This window comes from Cervus canadensis, chromosome 3 (genome assembly GCF_019320065.1).
Source record: "Cervus canadensis isolate Bull #8, Minnesota chromosome 3, ASM1932006v1, whole genome shotgun sequence".
NCBI lineage: Eukaryota > Metazoa > Chordata > Mammalia > Artiodactyla > Cervidae > Cervus > Cervus canadensis.
Genome location: NC_057388.1, coordinates 16468785 through 16490432, shown reverse-complemented (window position 1 = coordinate 16490432; position 21648 = coordinate 16468785).

Below are 21648 nucleotides of genomic sequence, written 5' to 3'. Positions count from 1 at the left end.
TTTTCTTCTGAGCCACACAGCCTCATTAAGAAAGTAAAATGTTTGTGAGTCTCCTGCAGGTTTTCTCTCTCTGGGTTGTGGAAGCTCTCTGGCTGCCAGCACAGCACTCTGGGCCAGGAAATTACAGAGAATTACTTCAATGATATGGTAGGCTTGTTCTTTTAAAATGGAATTCAATGTCGGCTTCCCTCAAAGGTATTCACTGAAATTCCATTCACAAGCCGTTTCCATAGTCACTTATCAAAGTGCCTCGTGTTTTCCTAAACTTCATCAAGGTGGACTGGGCTTCCCTGGGATGCATGGAGCTTCTGTGGCTCATTCTATATCTTTCTGGAGTAGCAGCAGGAGCAGTGGCCATCATTGGCCCATCTGGCTGCTGTAGGCATGAGTGGGGAATGTGGCTAGTGGAATTTTTTTTTTCCCAGTGTGAAAACTATTATCTCTTTAGAGAAACTAGCAAACTAAATTTTATTCAATGTACATAAGATATGTATTTTTGAAAAAAAATTGTTTTAGAGCAGAAATACAAATATAAATGCATAATATATAAGCATAATATAGTAATGTAAAGATTACCTAATAGTTACCAGACAGATGTCAGGTGCTTTACAAACATGATCCACCTACAGCAGTGATTTGGCAAACATGCTATTTACCCACAGTGAGTGACAGGCAATTGAAACTTAAAGCATTTCAGTGACTTGCTTGCTAATGACCAGAAAGTTAGTAAAAGACAATTCTAGATTCCAAATCCTAAGCTGGCATTCTCCAAATTCCTTTGTTTTTAAACTACAAAAATGCTAGTTTTCCAGCAAATAGAGAATAATCTCCAGTTAACAAAGCCTGTACTTGACTCAACAATGATCTGCCCTTAGGAAGCCTGTCAGGGAATGTTTAACAATAAGATTCCTGTGTGCTGTTTCCTATCTCTCTTGAGCCCTCTGTTCTTTATCAGTCCATGTCTGGGGGAGAGGAGCAGAGCCTCTCCCAGGATGGAGATCAAAGACAGAGGATGCTTGCATAGGATTTCCTTCATTAGCTTTTCCATTTGGTGAAAGGGGTTATTTACGACCCTCTTTTGTTACCAATCGCCTTTTGGCCTTATGGCCTCTATTACACCTTGCTTCCTTGGTAACTTGTAAAGTCTGGTCTCTTGATCTTTATCTGAAGAAGCTACCGGTATATATACTCTTATAGAATTCAATAAAGCACCCTTGTTCCATCAGAGCGTGGGTCCCCGTATCTTTCTCTCTCGCTCTCTCTCTCTCTCTCTATTTCTGGCTGATTCCCTGGAACGTGAAAGCCGGCTGCATAACCTAGGGAATATTAGCTTCTTTCCTTCTTTCACTTTCTCATCGTCAATACCCCAGACCACCGGGTTCCGGTCCATTAAAGGACCAACAGAAGCCCACAGGACTGAAGACCACTCTACACATCTCAAATGTGACTCTTTATGAACATTTCTGCCTCATAGCAGAGATCCTGCCTGCAACGCAGTCAGAACCCAACCCTCCCACCTCCTTGGATCCTTTCTCCAGAATTCAGAAAACTCATTTCTGAGCCTTTGCGTCTGCAAATCTGATTTCATCACTACCAAGGTAGGCTGCACCCTAACCTGAATAGGTTTGCTACCTTCTGTCCCAGACTCTTATCATTACTTCCATGGGTGAAAGTGTCCAAATTTTAAACAATAGACTTAATTAAAAAATTAAACTAAGTGTACAATGTACTGAAGACATTAAGATCCAATTCTGATGTCGCTGCCATCCTTCTCTCCTCATCCTCCTCCTCCATCTTTTCAGCTCTTCATTCCTTGCTTTTAATGCATGATACTATAACAGGAAATGTTATTTTATATTCTCAGAAAGATTAGTTTAATCCAGTTTGTCTGGGTGACTGAGATTTCTTCTAAAATGATTACTCCTTGTATCCCTGTTGGAAGTTTTAAACAATGTGGTGCACCCTGGGGAATGGCCCTGCTGCTGATAGGAGGGTCTATTATGCTGCTGGAGAAGGCAATGGCACCCCACTCCAGTACTCCTTCCTGGAAAATCCCATGGACAAAGGAGCCTGGTGGGCTGCAGTCCATGGGGTCGCTAAGAGTCGGACACAACTGAGCGACTTCATTTTCACCCTTCACTTTCATGCACTGGAGAAGGAAATGGCAACCCACTCCAGTGCTCTTGCCTGGAGAATCCCAGGGATGGGGGACCCTGGTGGGCTGCCGTCTATGGGGTCGCACAGAGTCGGACATGACTGAAGCGACTTAGCAGCAGCATTATGCTGCTAGTAGGAGGGCCTGTCCACTTTCACCGCTGGCCCAGGTGAAAGTGGAGAACAAAACCCATGGTTAAGTTTATCGGTAAATGTAATGTTTGTCTTAATCAGCCTGGGACTGCCAAAACAAAATACTGAGCATAGGGCCTTCTCACAGTTCTGGAGGCTGAGAAGTCCCAGGTCAGAGGAAAGGCAATTCTGTTCCCAGATGAAGCCCTCTTCCAGCTTGCAGTCAGTCACTTTCTTACTGTGTCCTCACAGGGTGGAGAGAGAGGAATCAAGTCTTCTCAGGTCTCTTCCATTAGGGCACTGATCCCTCAGGACATACAAGCCCCGCTCTTGTGACCTCCTGTAAACCTCATCACCTACCAAAGGGCCAGCTCCATCTACCAAAAGGAGGGAAACAATCTTTCCCCTACGCTTCTGAGTTCTTGGACTTCCCTGGTGGCTCAGACAGTAAAGTGTCTACAACACAGGAGACCTGGGTTCAATCCCTGGGTTGGGAAGATCCCCTGGAGAAGGAAATGGCAACCCACTCCAGTACTCTTGCCTGGAAAATCCCATGGACAGAGGAGCCTGGTAGACCATGCAGTCCATACCATTTCTGTTCTTTATCGAACCCATCTTTGCATCTTTGCATGAAATGTTCCCTTGGTATCTCTAATTTTCTTGAAGAGATCTCTAGTCTTTCCCATTCTGTTGTTTTCCTCTATTTCTTTGCATTGATCCCTGAGGAAGGCTTTCTTATCTCTCCTTGCTATTGTTTGGAAATCTGCATGCAAATGGGAATATCTTTCCTTTTCTCCTTTGCTTTTCACTTCTCTTCATTTCACAGCTATTTGTAAGGCCTCTGCAGACAGCCATTTTGCCTTTTTGCATTTCTTTTCCATGGGGATGGTCTTGATCCCTGTCTCCTGTACAATGTCACGAATGTCCGCCCATTGTTCATCAGGCACTCTGTCTATAGATCTAGTCCCTTAAATCTATTTCTCACTTCCACTGTATAGTCATAGGGATTTGATTTAGGTCATAGCTGAATGGTCCAATGGTTTTCCCTACTTTCTTCAATTTAACTCTGAATTTGGCTATAAGATTTCATGATCTGAGCCACAGTCAGCTCCCGGTCTTGTTTTTGCTGACTGTATAGAGCTTCTCCATCTTTGGCTGCAAAGAATATAATCAATCTGATTTTGGTGTTGACCATCTGGTGATGTCCATGTGTAGAGTCTTCTCTTGTGTTGTTGGAAAAGGATGTTTACTATGACAAATGCATTCTCTTGGCAAAACTCTATTAGCTTTTGCTCTGCTTCATTCTGTACTCCAAGGCCAAATTTACCTGTTACTCCAGGTGTTTCTTGATTTCCTACTTTTGCATTCCAGTCCCCTATAATGAAAAGGAAGTCTTTTTTTGGGTGTTAGTTCTAAAAGTTCTTGTAGGTCTTCATAGAACCGTTCATCTTCAGCTGCTTCAGCATTACTGGTTGGGGCATAGGCTTGGATTACTGTGATATTGAATGGTTTGCCTTGGAAATGAACAGAGATCATTCTGTCATTTTTGAGATTGCGTCCAAGTACTGCATTTTGGACTCTTGTTGACCATGATGGGTACTCCATTTCTTCTAAGGGATTCCTGCCCACAGTAGTAGATATAATGGTCATCTGTGTTAAATTCACCCATTCCAGTCCATTTTAGTTCGCTGATTCCTAGAATGTCGACATTCACTCTTGCCATCTCGTTTGACCACTTCCAATTTGCCTTGGTTCATGGACCTAACATTCCAGGTTCCTATGCAATATTGCTCTTTACAGCATCAGACTTTGCTTCTACCACCAGTCACATCCACAACTGTGCATTGTTTTTGCTTTGGCTCCATCTCTTCATTCTTTCTGGAGTTATTTCTCCACTGATCTCCAGTAGCATATTGGACACCTGCCGATCTGGGGAGTTCCTCTTTCAGTATCCTGTCATTTTGCCTCTTCATACTGTTCATGGGGTTCTCAAGGCAAGAATACTGAAGTGGTTTGCAAATCTCTTCTCCAGTGGACCACATTCTGTCAGACCTCTCCACCATGACCCGGCCATCTTGGGTGGCCCCACACGGCATGGCTTAGTGTCATTGAGTTAGACAAGACTGTGGTCCATGTGAGCAGACTGACTAGTTTTCCGTGATTATGGTTTCAGTGTGTCTGCCCTTTGATGCCCTTTCGCAACACCTACCATCTTACTTGGGTTTCTCTTACCTTGAACGTGGGGTATCTCTTTACGGCTGCTCCAGCAAAGCACAGCCACTGCTCCTTACCGTGGACGAGGGGTACCTCCTCATGGCTGAGCCTCCTGACCTTGAACGTGGAGTAGCTCCTCTCGGCTTCTAGGCTGGTGTAAAAAGCATGTGCTACAGCATTTTAAAAGCTGTGATACATAATCCAGGGTTTTACACATGTGAGTCCTATAAAATATCAATGCATCATTACTATTGTGTCAATAGTATTAGAGTACCATGTCAAAGCAATTTTTTCTACCTTATGGGTATCTAATAAGAGGTGGTTTTGAAGAGAGTGTTCAAAACCATTTTTGGTCTAGCTCACTTTTTAGACAATGGTAAATGACATATGTGTGGAAGTGCATGGCAGAAAACCCATTATTGAACCTGAATTATTGAATGAAACTACAATTATTGAATTGTAGTATGGTAATACTACACTTAATATTAGTGTGGATGGGGGTTGGACATTGCTCACCTGGAACTTTTTTGACTATTATAAGAAGAAAGCTACATGTGCCATCATTATCATCTAGCAGTCATACAAAACAGATAGTCCAGGCCTTTTGACACCATCAAAAATCACCCCAGCTAAAGAAAAAAGGTAAATCCCAAAAAATGTACTTACTTTTCACTCAAACCGTCTAGTTTGTGTCTTATGTCAAATTATTCCCTCATTATTGCATTCAAATTTCTTTTACAATTCATATTAAGCTATTAAGCTAATGGTCTCTAAATACAGATTTATATTTGATTTCCCACAATGTACTAAAATAGTGTTTTCTATATTAGATATGTGCTTTATTTTGAAGTGCTATATGCTCAGAGAGAGAGAACCAAATGACATTTAAAATTATATCATAGACTGGCCAGTCTGAGTAGAACTCATCTTCAGAGTAAATTTGGAGCTGTCTCTGTTCCTTTAGCAACACCTGGTAATACACAGTTTTGTATTAGATTGTCAATGTTATTTTTATGAAGAAATTTAATAAAATTTACTACTCTGCAATCCATTGAGTGCTTCCTAACTTAATTATCATATTGTACATTTCCTGTGGTTTACAATTAAAATTGTGATGAGCCAGACGTTGGAGAAGGAAATGGCAGCCCACTCCGGTATCTTTAACTGGAGAATCCCATGGACAGAGGAGCCTGGTGGGCCACAGTCATGGGGTCACAAACAGTCAGACATGACTGAAGTGACTGTGCATGCATGCACAAGCCAGATGTAGAAATGACCCCTTGTGTGACAAAACAGGTTATTTGTATTTTACCAAAATTATATGAGATATTCATGTATGAAACATTTATTAAAATTTTATTTTACCCACCTATAAGTACCTATAAGTGACATATTTTGTCTGAAAAATTTTTAGCCCAATTTTCTCTCAATGTCCACCACCAAAATAAAGATAGTTCAATTTACCATTTGTGCCCATGCCAGATCCAGTTAGTAAAAAATAATGACTCTGACATTTTGTATTTTCTAAGAATGATCAAATAAGGAATGGTCTCCAGACCAGAACAAACATTTATTTTGATTAAGAAATGCTTAATCTTCCTTATATTGTCAATAGCCACCAATATTACTTTCTAAATTTCTAAAACTACCTTAGGCAATGTATTAACTTATAATATTTTATCCCATTGTTTTTTTCTTTAAACCTAACTTTAATCAGTATAAAGACCAATAGTAATATTAAGAGACCACATTTCCAGTATTATTCCTATTCTGTAGAATGTTTGTAAATAGAAAATGGTGTAAAAATCAAGGATTTAGTTTTACAATATAACTTTGAAGATACATTTATCCTTAAATATTCCTGGTAATTTTACACTGGTTTTAACAAAAATAAGAAATTCTTTATGGAATATGGATCCAAAAGTCTGTGTTACTTTATGCTCATCCTCTTATTTGTTCTTTCCAACATCCTGGGTGACTGATGTAGGAATGAAGAATGTAGAATAATTAATTACTTTGTAAATGGCTTCAAAGAGACATTAAATTGAGAATCAACTTTAAGAACCATTTTTTTTTTTTTAGTCATTTAAATATATTTTCAACAAATAGTTATTGAATTTCAGGTATTGGACTTGACAGACTAAGACAATGATAGTACTGATAACTAAGAAATTTGAGATGGACAGACCATTTGCAACTATGTTGATAGCACTTAAAGTTCCATTTAAGAAGAATTTTTGGCAAGTTTTAGACTTGGAAAAGTTTTAGACATGTTTACATATCTTTATGCTTAACATATGAATGAGATTTGCTTATTTGACTTATCTGACAATGTGTAAAATTACCACCTTGAGAGTAAGCATCATAAACATAACATAGAATTAATACCACATGCATTAGAGTATTGATATGATTGAAAACAAGTATATACATAATACATATGAAGGTGCTTTGTCAACTACACAGTTACACAAATTAAATACATTGCTATTAAGACACTTAACTGGAAATACCAAGACCATTTATGGATATAGAACTTAAAGACATAGAGGTCTGTAGACTTATAAATTTCAGTCTTAAACAGAAGAATTCTTATAGAAATAATAGGAGTTATTGACCTATCCTAGCTAAAAAGTGGGGGGAAAGGGACAGAAGCAAAAGATAGAATCTTAGAGTGTGAACAACAATCACATGGTAGTAGAAAGAAAAATCAGATGACAGATGAGAAGCATCTAAGATGTAAAAGAAAAACAGTAGTAGTAGAAACCAGAGACATCACACCTAACTGAGGACAGGTTCATGATGGAAAACCACACACCTCCTTGACAGGTCTGAAGGTGCTTCTTTATATTCAAGAGCTGGTTTTTCAGCAGAATAATCATGAAGAAAGTTTAAGAATTTAAGATGGAATAAAGTATGTTGTTTTTAAAAACTGGCTCGCCTTTGTCTATAAATTCAATCAACTTGTTTCCATCTGAACAACTACCTCTTTAATCTACTCTCTTCCTTTCAGGTGCCACAAACACTTGAGAGCAGCAATACTCTTATGGATGTTTCCTGGTTTCTGAGGCCTCAGAATCACATCTCTAGAAAAAGAGAAAGGCAATATGGGCCTTGAAAGTAAGAAAACCTTACTTCTAGGTCTGTATTAGTCTGCTCTGGCTGCCTTAAAACATACTACAGGTTGGGTATTTTCTAACAGTTCTGCAGGGTAGAGGCCAAGATCAAGGCCCTACTTGTATAGCACAGGGAACTATAACAAGTCTCCTAGAATAAACAATAATGGAAAAGAATAACAGAAAAGAATGGAGAGAACAAGATGGCAGAGGAGTAGGCAGATGTGGAGTACATCTCTCTCCATGGATACATCAGAAATACACCTTCAGACAGAAGCGCATGCAGAACACCAGCTGTGATAGGACAGGAGTACCTGACCAGTGGAAAAGAATATATAGAACCACGAAAACCTCGGTATGATGAAGGAACTAGGGGGAAAAACAGGAGTGTTAGTAGGACTGGGCCTGCCCTCAGTCTGGGCCTCAGGGAACTGGGGCAGGGGTCCCATCCTCACATCGGGGCAATTGTCTGAGTCAGAGGAGAAACATTTAAGGCTGAGAGGGAAACAGCTGATCTGTGGCAGCCTAAATGGAATGAGAATCAGTCCTTGCCGCAGCCATACATACCCCTGGTCTCCTGGGAGGCATGGTGGCTGGGAGCTGGAGTTTAGGGATTGTGGAGCTATCCCAGGGTGAAGGTTGTTGTTGACTGTAGAGACAGATCAAGGGGATGTGGGGGAGGAGGTTGTGGTGGGAAATGCCTGTGGAGGAAAGCCAGGCAGCCACAGAAGCAAGGCGATACTGCTGAGTCACACATAGCGGGTGGGGCCAGTACCATAGCCTCTCTCTCCCCAGACACCAGCATTGGCAGCTGAACAATAGAGAGGCTGGCCCAACAAACACCTGATGCACTGAACTACAGAGTAGGACCCCACCCAGGGTGCTCATTTAAGTGACTGATTCACCAAACTAAAGTGTAGGACCCCAGCCAGGGAGGCCCCTCTAAATGCCTGATGCATGGAACAACGGAGAATGACCCCAGACAAGGGAGCCCTCTAAGTACCTGAATGGGTGGGGCTACAGAGAAAGACTGGCTAAAGAGGCCTTCTGATCGTCAGCTACAAGAGGCTCAAAAAAAGACTCTGATAGGGCCATAACTCCTGTGGCAGAAGCAATCTGTGTCCCTGCTCACTTGGCACCGCCAGGGTCCCTGCAAGCCAAGCAGTCACACCACCTTCACACCCAACCCTCACTGGGGCAGAGCTGCCACAGGCAAAAAAAGTCTTGCATCTATGCACACAGTGTCGCTTTGGTCATGTCCAGCTGTTTGTGGCCCTGTGGACTGTGGCCTGCCAGGCTTCTCGGTCAGGGGGATTCTCCAGGCAAGAATACTGGAGTGTACTGGCCAATACTGGCTACCATACCCTTCTAGATCATTTATATTTCCTGCTGCCCTAGCCACCAGCTCCCCTGAGGACCTGGTGCTGCCAGAACTCCTGCGACCCAAGCAGCTGCACCACCTCCACACCTGGCCCTCACAGGGCAAACCCAAGTCCTCCAGGGCAGCCTCAGGAGCAAACCCCAGTGGACGACCCACATGCAGATGTGGAAATAAAACTACAATTGAAACCCAGGGGCAGTGTGGCTGAGGAAGAAGACCCAAAACCTTCCCACCAGCCCTACAAGCTGCAGATTAAATCCACACGATCAACTAGGCAGTCTGTGTCTGTGGAATATATAAAAGGTCACTAAGAGCTCCCACAAAAGAAAACGCACTAGCTCTGATAGCTGTGGACAGTGGAGGCAAGAACACACAGGCGTAGGACCAGGTTAGAATCTGAGCTGCACCCACAGCAGGGCCAGAAGCGACCACAGAGTTGGAGGGCGTCCTAGGGATTGGCATCCTGAGGTGGACTGTGACTCCCAGCTAGGAAAAGAATATGACTGCAGTGACTCAAGAAAAACATTTATTATTTTTATGTTTTGACTTGTTCTGTAGATTCTTTTGGATTTTTTTTTTTTACTTTTTACTTTTACTCCCCCCGGCCCTGTTCTAGATGTCAATTTTATTGGCACTATGAAATCTAATTAAGCCTTTGAGCTTTCTCTTTCCTCAGTAACAGTTTTTTATTGTTTTTATAAACCTCTGCCTCTACACTGGGCTTCTGCAGTTCTGTGAGTTTTCCTTTTTTTTTTTTCTTCTTCCTTTTTCTTTTCTCTTTTTTTAATTTTAATTTTTTAAAACCTATTATTATTTTTCTACATTTATTTCTTTGTTTTCTTTTCCTACTGTCCTTTTCCCCTTGCAGTTAATCTTTAATATATATAAATATTCTTTATCTACCTCTATTTAAATTTGAATATCTATTCTTTCTTTCTTTCCTTTTCTCTCAACATATTTGTTATTTTTTATTTTCATTGGTTTTTTCCCCTTGGCACCTAGCTTTATTTTTGTTTTCCACTTTGTGCTTTCGTTAGTTTTGTTCTTAAATAGTAGATATAATTTTTGGTTCCGTTTGTTCACTGGGTCAATCTATTGTACTTTATTTTTGTTGGACTGTTTTGATTTTGCACCAACTCAATGGACATGAGTTTGAGTAAGCTCTGGGAGTTGGTGGTGGGCAGCGAAGCCTGGTGTGCTGCGGTCCATGGTCACAAAGAGTTGGACACGACTGAGTGACTGAATTAAACCTCTGGGTGTATATGTCTATGCATATATTAAGTCACAGTTTTTATTGTTGTTATAAACTTCTGCCTCTCTGTTGGGCTTTTGCAGTTCTGTGGAGTTTTCCATTTTTTTCTTTCTGTGAAACTATTATTTTTTTTTTTTACATTTATCCCTGTTTACTTTTCCTACTGTTCTTTTCCCCTTGCAGTTAATCTTTAGTGTATCTAAAACTTCTTTATCTACCTCTGTTTAACTTTGCATATCTACTCTTTCTTTCTTTTCTTTCTTTCCTGTCCTCTCATTATATTTGTTAGTTTTGTTTTCTCTGCTTTATTCCCCACTTGTCATCTCACTTTACTTTTGTTTTGTAGTTTGTGCCTTAGTTTAGTTCTTAACTGGTAGATATAATTTTTTATTTCCTTTCTTTGCTGGGTCAGCTTACTGTACTTTACTTTTTTTGGACTGTTTCAATTTTGCTTTTGGGTGTATATTCCATTATTTTAATTATTATTAGCCTGATTTTGTAACTGACATTTGTCTGGGGTTCATCTTTGGTTTCTCATTTTTGGTTATTTGTTTTAATCTCACTTAATGCCATAACAGACCACTTGTGGAATCTTCTTTACTGACCAGAGATCAAGCCCTGAGCCTTTGGAGTGACACCAAGACCCTAGACCACCAGAGAACTAACCCTAGGGGTTATCAAATAGCAAGAACTAACACAAAGGAAACCACTTGAATACAAGACCCCACATCATCCAACCATCAGTAGCACCCTTTTTAGGATGTCTCATCTAATCAGCCAACAAAACAAAAATACAAACCCACTCATCAGCAGACAGGATTACCACCTCACTGAGCATTCCCCATCAGAGGAAAAAAAAAAAAAAAAAAACTAACTAACTCACCCTATACAAAGCTTACACAAACCACTGGACCAACCTTAGGAGGGCAGAAACCAAAAGGAAGAAAGAATTAAACATTGAAACCTGGGTAAAGGAAACCTCAAACACAATAAGTTAAAAAAAAAAGAAAAAGAAAAAAATAAAAGGCAGAGAAATACTATGCAAATGAAGGAACAAACTAGAAACACAGAAGTCCAGATAAATGAAGAGGAAACAGGCAAACTACCGGAAAAAGAATTCAGAATAATGACAGTAAAGATGATCTAAAACCTTGAAAACAAAATGGAGAAAATGTAAGAATCAATCAACAAAGACCTAGAAAAATTAAAGAATTAACATACAGAGACAAACAACACAATTACTGAAATTAAAAATACTCTAGAAGGAATCAATATCTGAAGCAGAACAAATCAGTGAGCTGGAAGATAAAATGGTAGAAATAACTTCTGAAGAGCAAATAAAGTAATAAGAATGAAAAGAACTAAGGATAGTCAAGAGACATCTGGAACAATATCAAAGGCACCAACATTTGAATTATAGGGGCCCCAGAAAAAGAAGATAAAAAGAAAGGGTATGAGAAAAATTTTGAAGAGATTATAGTTGAAAACTTCCCCAACATGGAAGAGTAAATATTTGATCCAGTCCCAGAGGCAAAAAAGAGTCCCATACAGGATAAATCCAAGGAGAAACACACCAAGACACATACTAATCAAACTAACACAGATTAAACACAAAGAAAGAATATTAAAAGCAGCAAGGGAGAAGCAACAAGTAACATATAAGGAAAATCCCATAGGTTTAACTGCTGATCTTTCAGCAGAAACTCTGCAGGCCAGAAGGGAATGGCAGGATATATTTAGAGCACTGAAAGGGAAAAATCTACAACCAAGACTATTGTACCTGGCAAGGACCTCATTCAAAATTGATTAAGAAATCAAAAGATTTCTCAGGCAAGCAAAATTTAAGAGAATTCATTACCATTAAACCAGCTTTACAACAAATGTTAGAGGGACTTATGTAGTCAAGAAATACAAGAGAGAAAAGAATATCTACAAAGTCAACCCCAAACAATTAAGAAAATGGCAATAGGAACATATATATCAATAGTTACTTTAAATTTAAACAGATAAACTACTCCAACCAAAAGACATAGCCTGGTTGAATGGATACAAAAACAAGACCTGTATATACACTGTCTACAAAAAATCCACTTCAGACCTAAAGAAACATACAGACTGAAAGTGAGAGGATGGAGAAATATATTCCATGAAAACAGGAAGCAAAAGAAAGCTGGAGTAGCAATCCCTATATCAGACAAAATAGACCTTAAAGAATATTACAAGAGATGAGGAAGGACACTACATAATAACCAAGGGATCGATCCAAGAGGAAGACATAACAATAGTAAATGTCTATGCACCCAACACAGGAGCACCTCAATACATAAGACAAACACTAACTGACATAAAAGGAGAAATTGACAGTAACACAATATTAGTAGGTGATGTTAACATCCCACGCACACCAATGGACAGATCATCAAAACAGAAAATTAAGAAAGAAACACAAGCCTTAATTGATACATTAGATGAGATGGATTTCATTGATATCTTCAGGACATTCCATCCAAATGCAGAAGAATACACCTTCTCAAGTGCACATGGAATATTCTCCAGGATAGACCACATCTTAGGTTGCAAACCAAACCTCAGTAAATTTAAGAAAATTTAAATTGTATCAAGCATCTTCTCTGACCACAATGCTATGGGACTAGATATCAATTGTAAGAAAAAAAAAAAAAATGTAAGCAACACAAACACGTGGAGATTAAACAATATGTTTCTAAATAACCAACAGGTTACTGAAGAAATCAAAAGGGAAATCACAGAATTTCTAGAAACAAACGACAATGAAAACATGAAAACTCAAAACCTATGGGATGCAGCAAAAATAGTTCTAAGAAGAAAGTTAATAGCAATACAATCCTACCTCTAGAAACAACAAAAACATCATATAGACAACCTAACTTTACACCTAAAACAACTGGAAAAAGAACAAAAAAAGCCCCAAAATTAGTAGAAGGAAATAAATCATAAAGACCTGAGCAGAAATAAATGAAAAATAAATGAAAGAAACGATAGTAAAGATTAATAAAACTAAAAGCTGTTTCTTTGAGAAAATAAAATTGACTAAATTTTAGCCAGACTCATCAAGAACAAAAGGAAGAAGAATGAAGTCAATAAAATTAGAAATGAGAAAGGAGAGGTTACAAAAGACAATGCAGAAATACAAAGGATTATAAGAGACTATCATGAACAGCTATATGGCAATAAAATGGATAACCTGAAAGAAATGGAGAGATTCTTAGAAAAGTTCAATCTTCCAAGAATGAACCAGGAAGAAATAGAAATTATGAACAACTCATTTACAAGCACTGAAATTGAAGCTGTGATCAAAAATCTCCCAAAAAACAAAAGCCCAGGACCAGATGGCTTCACAGGGGAAATTTTGTCAAACATTTAGAGAAGAGCTAATGCTTATCCTTCCAAAACTCTTTCAAAAGACTGTAGAGGAAAGAACACTTCTAAACTCATTCTATGAGGCCACCATCACCCTTATACCAAAACCAGACAGAGACAACATAAAAAAGAAAGAAAACTACAGGCCAATATCACTGATGAACATAGATGCAATAATCCTCAACAAAATTTTAGCAAACAGAATTCAGCAACACATCAAAAAGCTCGTACACCATGATCAAAGTTGGGTTTACTCCAGGGATGCAAAGATTCTTTAGCATACACAAAGCAATCAATGTGATACACCATATTAACAAATTCTAAGATAAAAACCATACTATAATCTAAGTAGATGCAGAAAAAGCCTTTGACAAAATTCAACACCCATTTATTATTAAAACCCTTCAAAAAATGGGCATAGAAGGAACTTAGCTCAACATGGTAAAGGCCACATATGATAAGCCTACAGCAAACATTATTCTCAACAGAGAAAGCCTGAAAGCATTCCCCCTAAGATCAGGAACAAGACAAGGGTGTCCACTTTCACCACTATTATTCAACATAGTTTTGGAAGTCCTAGCTACAGAAATCAGAAAAGACAAAGAAAGAAAAGAAATCCAGGTTGGAAAATAAGAAGTAAAGTTCTCACTGTTTGCAGATGACATGACACTGTACGTAGAAAGAAAGAAAGAAAGTGAAGTCACTTAGTCTTGTCCAACTCTTTGCAACCCCATGGACTGTAGCCTACCAGGCTGCTCTGTCCATGGGCTTCTCCAGGAAAGGGTACTGGAGTGGATTGCCATTTCCCTTCCCCAGGGGATCTTCCCAACTCAGGGATCGAACACAGGTCTTCCACATTGCAGGCAGATGCTTTACCATAGAGCCACTAGGGAAGCCATACTGTACATAGAATTCCCTAAAGATAGTAACAGAAAATTACTAAAGCTAATCAGTGAATTTAGCAAGGTTGCAGGATACAAAATCAATACACAGAAATTACTTGCAGTTCTATATACTAACAATGAAAAATCAGAAAGAGAAATTAAGGATTCAATCCCATTCACGACTGCAAAAAAAAAAAAAAAAAAAAGCAAATTAAATATCTAGGAATAAACTTACCTAAGGAGACAAAAGTACTGTACACAGAAAATTATAAGACACTGATGAAAGAAATCAAAGATGGCATAAACAGATGGAGTTATATTCCATGTTCCTGGATAGGAAAAATCAATATTTTGAAAATGACTATACTACCAAACACAGTCTACAGATTCAAGGTGATCCTTATCTAATTACCAATGGCATTTTTCACAGAACTAGAACAAAAAATGTCACAATTCATATGGAAATACAAAAGACCCCAAATAGCCAAAACAGTCTTGAGAAAGAAGGATGGAGCTGGAGGAATCAACCTTCCTGACTTCAGATTATACTACAAAACTACAGTCATCAAGACAGTATGGTACTGGCACAAAAACAGAAATACAGACCAATGGAAGAAGACAGAAAGCCCAGAAATAAACCCATGAACCTATGGGTACCTTATTTTTGAGAAAGGAGGCAAGAATATAAAAAGATAGTGTCTTCAGTAAATGGTGCTGGGAAAACTGGACAGCTACATGTAAAAGAATGAAATTAGAACACTTCCTAACACAATACACAAAGATAAACCCCAAATGGATTAAATACCTAAATGTAAGACCAGAAACTTTAAAACTCTTAGAGGAAAACAGACAGAATACCTGATTACATAAATCAAAGAAAGATCCTCTATGACCCACCTCCTACAGTAATGGAAATAAAACCAAAAGTAAACAAGTGGGGCCCAATTAAATTTGAAAACTTTTGCACAGCAAAGGAAACTATAAGCAAGGTGAAAAGACAACCCTTAGAATGGGAGAAAATAATAGCAAATGAAACAACTGACAAAGGATTATTTCCCAAAATATACAAGCAACTCATACAACTCAATACCAGAAAACAAACAGCCCAATCAAAACGTGGGAAAAAGACCTAAACAGACAGTCTTCTTTATCCAAAGAAGACATGCAGATGGGTCATAAATACAACAAAAGATGTTCAACATCACTCATTTCTAGAGAAAGGCAATTCAAAACTTCAGTGAGATATCACCTCAAAACAGTCAGAATGGTCATCGTCAAAAAGTCTACAAACAATAAATGCTGGAGAGGGTGTGGGGGAAATGGGAACATTCTTGCACTTTTGGTGGAAATGTAAACAGATAAAAACACTATGGAAGGTGGTATGCAGATTCCTTAAAAAACTAGAAATAAAACCACCATATGACCCAGCAATCCCACTCCAAGGCATATACCTTGAGGAAGCCAAAATTGAAAAACACTCATGTATCCCATTATTCATTGCAGTACTATTTACAAGAGCTAGACCATGGAAGCAACGTAGATGTCCATTGACAGATGAATGGATAAAGAAGTTGTGGTACATATACACAATGGAATATTGCTCAACCATATAAAGGGACACATTTGAGTCAGCTCTGATGAAGTGGATGAACCTAGAGACTATTATAAGGAGGGCAGTAAGTCAGAAAAAGAAAGATAAATATCATATTCTAACACACATATATGGAATCTAGAAAAATGGTACTAAAGAATTAACTTACAGGGCAGCAGTGGAGAAACAGAAATAGAGAATAGACTTATGGACATGGGGAGAGGGGAGGAGAGGGTGAGATGTATGGAAAGAGTAACATGGAAACTTGCATTACCATATGTAAAACAGATAGCCAACTGGAATTTGCTGTGTGGCTCAGGAAACTCAAACAGTGCTCCGTATTAACTGACAGGGGTGGGATGGGGAGGGAGAGGGGAGGGGGTTTCCAAAGGGAGCAGACATGTGTATACCTATGGCTGATTCATGTTGAGGTTTGCAATTTTTAAAAAATTAATAAATTTAAGAAAAATAATGCACATATGTGTATACCTGAGTCACTTTACTGTATAGCAGATATTGGCCAACATGTAAATCAAATATATTTCAATTAAAAAATAAATTAAATTAAAAAAAATAATTGCTGTCTTCCCCAAAATAATGTGAGCTCCTCAAGGCAGAGAATACTTTATTTATATTTTAGCCTTCGTAGCTTAAAAACAAAAATAAACAAACAGAACTCCATCATACAGTAAACATTGAATAACTGCTCAGTGATTGCAGAATTTGGAGAGGCTATATAGCCTAGTTATTAGAAGTGTCTGATAGGTAAAGAAGGTAAAAAATAGAAAATATCCTTTAAAAAGATTGAGCTTTTTCTCCAAGAGAAGAAAGTGTATTTATTTAACAAAAAGAAGATACAAACACATTTCCAATGATCATATATATGGAATGGCCTCAAAAAAATGAGAGACAACCAGACTCTAATTCACTAGGCCTTCCAAAATACAGCTTGATTCCAAAAGATACACATATCCATTTTTCTGTTTGAGCAGCAAGAGTAGTAAGAGGATATAAAAGCAAAACTCTTCAAATATGCCCTGAGTTCCATGGAAAGATCATACTTGTGGTTGCCAAGGGAATACAGGAGCGAGAGGCCTGGACTGGGGAATTTGGGATTAGTAAAAACAAACTAAATGCAACCTTCATGTCACTTCCGTGACCATGTAAAGTGAAAGTCTCCATACCATATGTAACCCAGGGAATGGTAAGAAGGTGTTCCATTAATAGTCTATTAACGTTAAAAAAAAAAAAAACCTTGCTTTGAGTTCACATTGAGTATCTTTTCATAAGAAGTTGTAGAGCAGCACAATTAAAATGAAATACTAATTGTAACAAGATGGTGGCTGCAGAATATAACTCAGCCTTAATAGATTTTTTAATGCCTCTCTTTATACCAAATGTGAGTAGCCCTTTAGCCAATAAAGTAAATTATCTGATCTCCAAATGGGTACTTTATCCTCATTCAGGCTGATATTGCAGCGACATCATGGATTTCTCAGACAGCTTTGTGAATCAACAGAGTATTTCAGAGGAGAGCATTGACTACTAAAAGCAAAGTTTTTGTTTTTTAAACAGCCTTCAGGCTAGTAGATGAAACATCTCATTTTGGGCCAAGGATGCATTTGCTCTAGCAACCTAGAGGAGCAGAGAAGGCTGAACCAGTTAAGAAGGAATAGAATAATGTTACAGTGTCAGCCAAACCTCAAAGTATACAGTTATTGCAGGTCATATATATATATATATATATATATATATATATATATATATACATTTTACTTTTTCTTTTTAGTATTCATGTCTATCTATACTGTTTATTTCTAAAGAGCTTAAATATTAATATTCCATGAAATATCATTCTATATTTCCAAAGCATCTTTGGAAAGCCATTAACTAATTTGCTTATAATAAACTTTGAGCTCTTGAAAAAAAAAAAAGCACTGGTTTTCTTTCTTTTTAAATAACTTCAAAAAAGGAAATTCAAACAAGAAAAATGTATCCCTTCTAATATCTCCATTCAGCAAATGTTCTGAGTGGCTCAGTGGTAAAGAATCTGCTTGCCAATGCAGGAGACATGGGTTTGATCACTGGGTCAGGAAGATCCCTTGGAGAAGGAAATAGCTATCCATTAAAGTATTCTTGACTGGAAAATTCCATGGACAGAGGAGCTTAGTGGGCTATAGTCCACAGGGTTACAAAGAGTTAGACAAGACGTAGAAACTAAACTATAACAATAACAGTATATTCTATTAAACAATAATGTTAATATATAGACATAAACATGTGGCATTTAAGCCAAGGATCAGTTACAGACAATTTTTAAACAGGAGCAGGAATCCACCTCATCCCTATGCCATGCCTGTATACCAGGACTCAGTGCAGAGAGAACAGGTAAAAATGCTCATCTTCAAGTTTCTCCCTGAAAGAGGCTTTAACTACATACTTCCCTAGCTGATGACTGATGATCCAGCTTCTAAACAGTCTTCATCTAGATGTTGTCTCTGATCCTCCCCTTTGGGACACTGATGAGTCTTGATGTTGTAGGAGAGGGAAATGTCATGTCCTGGGGCCTGGAGGAGTCCATAGGACTGCCAAATGAGGGTCCTTGGCTTACTGCAAGAAATAATTCAAGAGTCAGTCAGAGTAAGGGGAAAGCAAGTTTATTTAGAGAGATACTCATTCCACAGGCAGAATTTGAACCATTTCAGAAAGTGAGAGGAGTGGCCCCAAGGCATGATGTCCCCGGGAAAGTGAGACTGGCAGAAGGATATGGGGTCTTTGTTTTTTATGGACTAAGTAAATTCATAGGCTAATGAGTGGAATGAATATTCTTGCTATTTGGGGGAGTAGGGTGGGGATTTCCCAGGAATTGGGCCACTGCCCACTTTGTGGCCTTTTATCATCCTCCTGGGAACTTCCATGGTTAAGGGGGGATGTTTTTTAGTTCTACAATGAAGGTATAATGAGCTAAAGGTCAATGACCAGACTATTCCCAAAGCCACCTTGGTTTCAGCTGGTTCCAGTAGGTCTCTATCACATCCCAACAGCTGAGCCCCTTCTTCACTATTTAGGATTGTGTTTAACTCCTTTCCCTCCTGTCTATTCCCTCCTCAGAAATTTTACTTCCACATTCTCATGGGAAAAGAAGGGCAGTGGTCAATCTTCTATAGTGCTTCAGGACTGGTCAGGGACATTGATTCTGTCTGCAAGGGAGCAAAATGCCTGGTCTAAGGTTCTCAGGGCAAGACAACTTCTTGTTTTAAGTCAGAGGGTGGAATGGACTAGAATCCACACAAAGGCATTGTCATTTTGACATGGAACTGTTGTTACCTGGAAGACAGGACCTTTGCCAAGAGGTTAAAGAGAAAGAATAAGGGGATGACCATTACTGAGCCCAGGACAGGCAACAACCAAGTAAGGTTAGGGAGGGTACTCTTAATGGTAGACCAGATGGCATTAGGGTTTGTCTCCTGCTTGTAGTGGTATAACCAGGATGCTTATTCATAAATCTTTGTAATGTTCTTCTTGACCTGGACTGATTTATTTACATAGGTACAATAGATTTTGTTTATGATTGCACCAACACCACCCTGCTTGGCTTGCAATTAATCTAAGGCCAATCTATTGTCCATGACCACATTGGCTAGTGAGTTTAAAGAAGTTGAAAATCTATTTAGGGCATTTCCAGTGCTCAGGGCTAGGCTCCTTAAACTGTTGGTTGGATTCTCTAGGGTTACCTCGTGATAAGCAACAGAGAAGGCAATGGCACCCCACTCCAGTACTCTTGCCTGGAAAATCCCATGGATGGAGGAGCCTGGTAGGCTGCAGTCCATGGGGTCGCAGAGTCGGACATGACTGAGTGACTTAGCAGCAGCAGCACGGTAGGCAAAGCCTCCCTCTGGAGCTTTTACTTTCCCTGTCAGCCCTACTCCTGCCAGTATTAATCCAATGGCCCACCTGGGATGGCACTGACTATTATCATGTAGAGTGACTGTAAATGGGGCCAAATGTCCTAATGTGCACTCTTCTTCATGCCACATATTATCAATGTAAGGATAAGCATCTGCAGAGGGGCCAGATTTTCCCTGGAGTGGCCTTGCCTTTGGGCCCTCATTTAGGGGAGTGCTACTTACGCAGACATACCCTGAAGATTCAATAAGAGACCTGGGAATAGAAGAATTTAACAAGGAAGCAGCTGTCCGGATCCATGGAAGGGACAAATTATGAACACAGTGCAGAGATAAGGACCCTTTAGCATACTGAGAATAATTAAGTCAGGAGTATTCCCTGCCCTTGGCTTAGATGAGATGGTGTAGTAAGAGGGTTTTATCCATTACTTCCACAGAGTCTGACAATTTCTAGCCGAACTTTTAGTCCATTCTCTCCACTCTATCCCTGTGGAGGCATTCCAGATGGCTCAGTGAGTAAAGAATCCACCTTCAGAGCAGGCAAAGTGGGTTTGATCCCTGGGTCAGGAATATCCCTGGAGTAGGAAGTGGCAACCGACTCCAGTATTCTTACCTGGGAAATCCCATGGACAGAGGAGCCTGGTGGGCTGCAGTCCATGGGTCACAAAAGAGTTCAACAAGACTAGTGACCTAAAAACAACAGCCATCCCTATTCCTGTAGGATCCTTGGGTCTGGTCTTCATTATAAACACACAGAACGGGGGCACTCCTAGGAATGCAGTTTGGATCCGGGTTCCAAAATGCTATAGTGATATTACCATTCTGTGGCCAAGGATTGCTCCAAAGAGGATTTCCATGGCCAAGAGGACCATGAGATGTGTGGTGGCATCAAAAGCATGATGGTTTTCTGAATAAAAAGAGGAGCCATGTTTAATGGAAAAGTTCTAAGTCACCCTTTGAAAGGAATCACATAGGCAAGGTGTTGGACCTGATAGAATTGTCTATCATGTCAGAATCAATGGAGGATTTTTTTGTGTGTGTTTGAGTTGATAATACTCTTGTTGTATGTGCCTATTTGTACCTGTAATGTTTGTTGTGCATGTGTATGCTCAGTCCCTTCATTTGTGACCCTATGGACTGTAGCCTGCCAGGCTCCTCTGTCCAAGGGATTCTCCAGTCAAGAATACTGGAGTGGGTTGCCATGCCCTCCTCCAGGGGGATCTTCCTGAATCAGGGATTGAACCTGTATCTCCTTCATTGCAGGCAGATGTATACCCACTGTGCCATCTGGGAATCCTAATGTTTGTTGTAAGCCAGGGTTTTTATGGCAGTTCCAACAATTAATTAGTTTTTCTCCCCAGGTGACAATTTTTGGTACATATACAAAATCATCCTTTTCCTACTTCCCCTGAATCACAACCATTGTGAGAAGTCCTACTAGGAGGATGGTTTTTGACATCATATTACTATTTAATTTTTCAGACCCAGCAGGGGCAAACAAGATGTTTACAAGGCAGAGGGATCTGAAAAGTTGCAGAATAAGAGCCACTATGATAAAATGATAAATTAATGATAAAATCACAAAGAATACCAGGCTAACCCACCACAGTCACTTGAAGT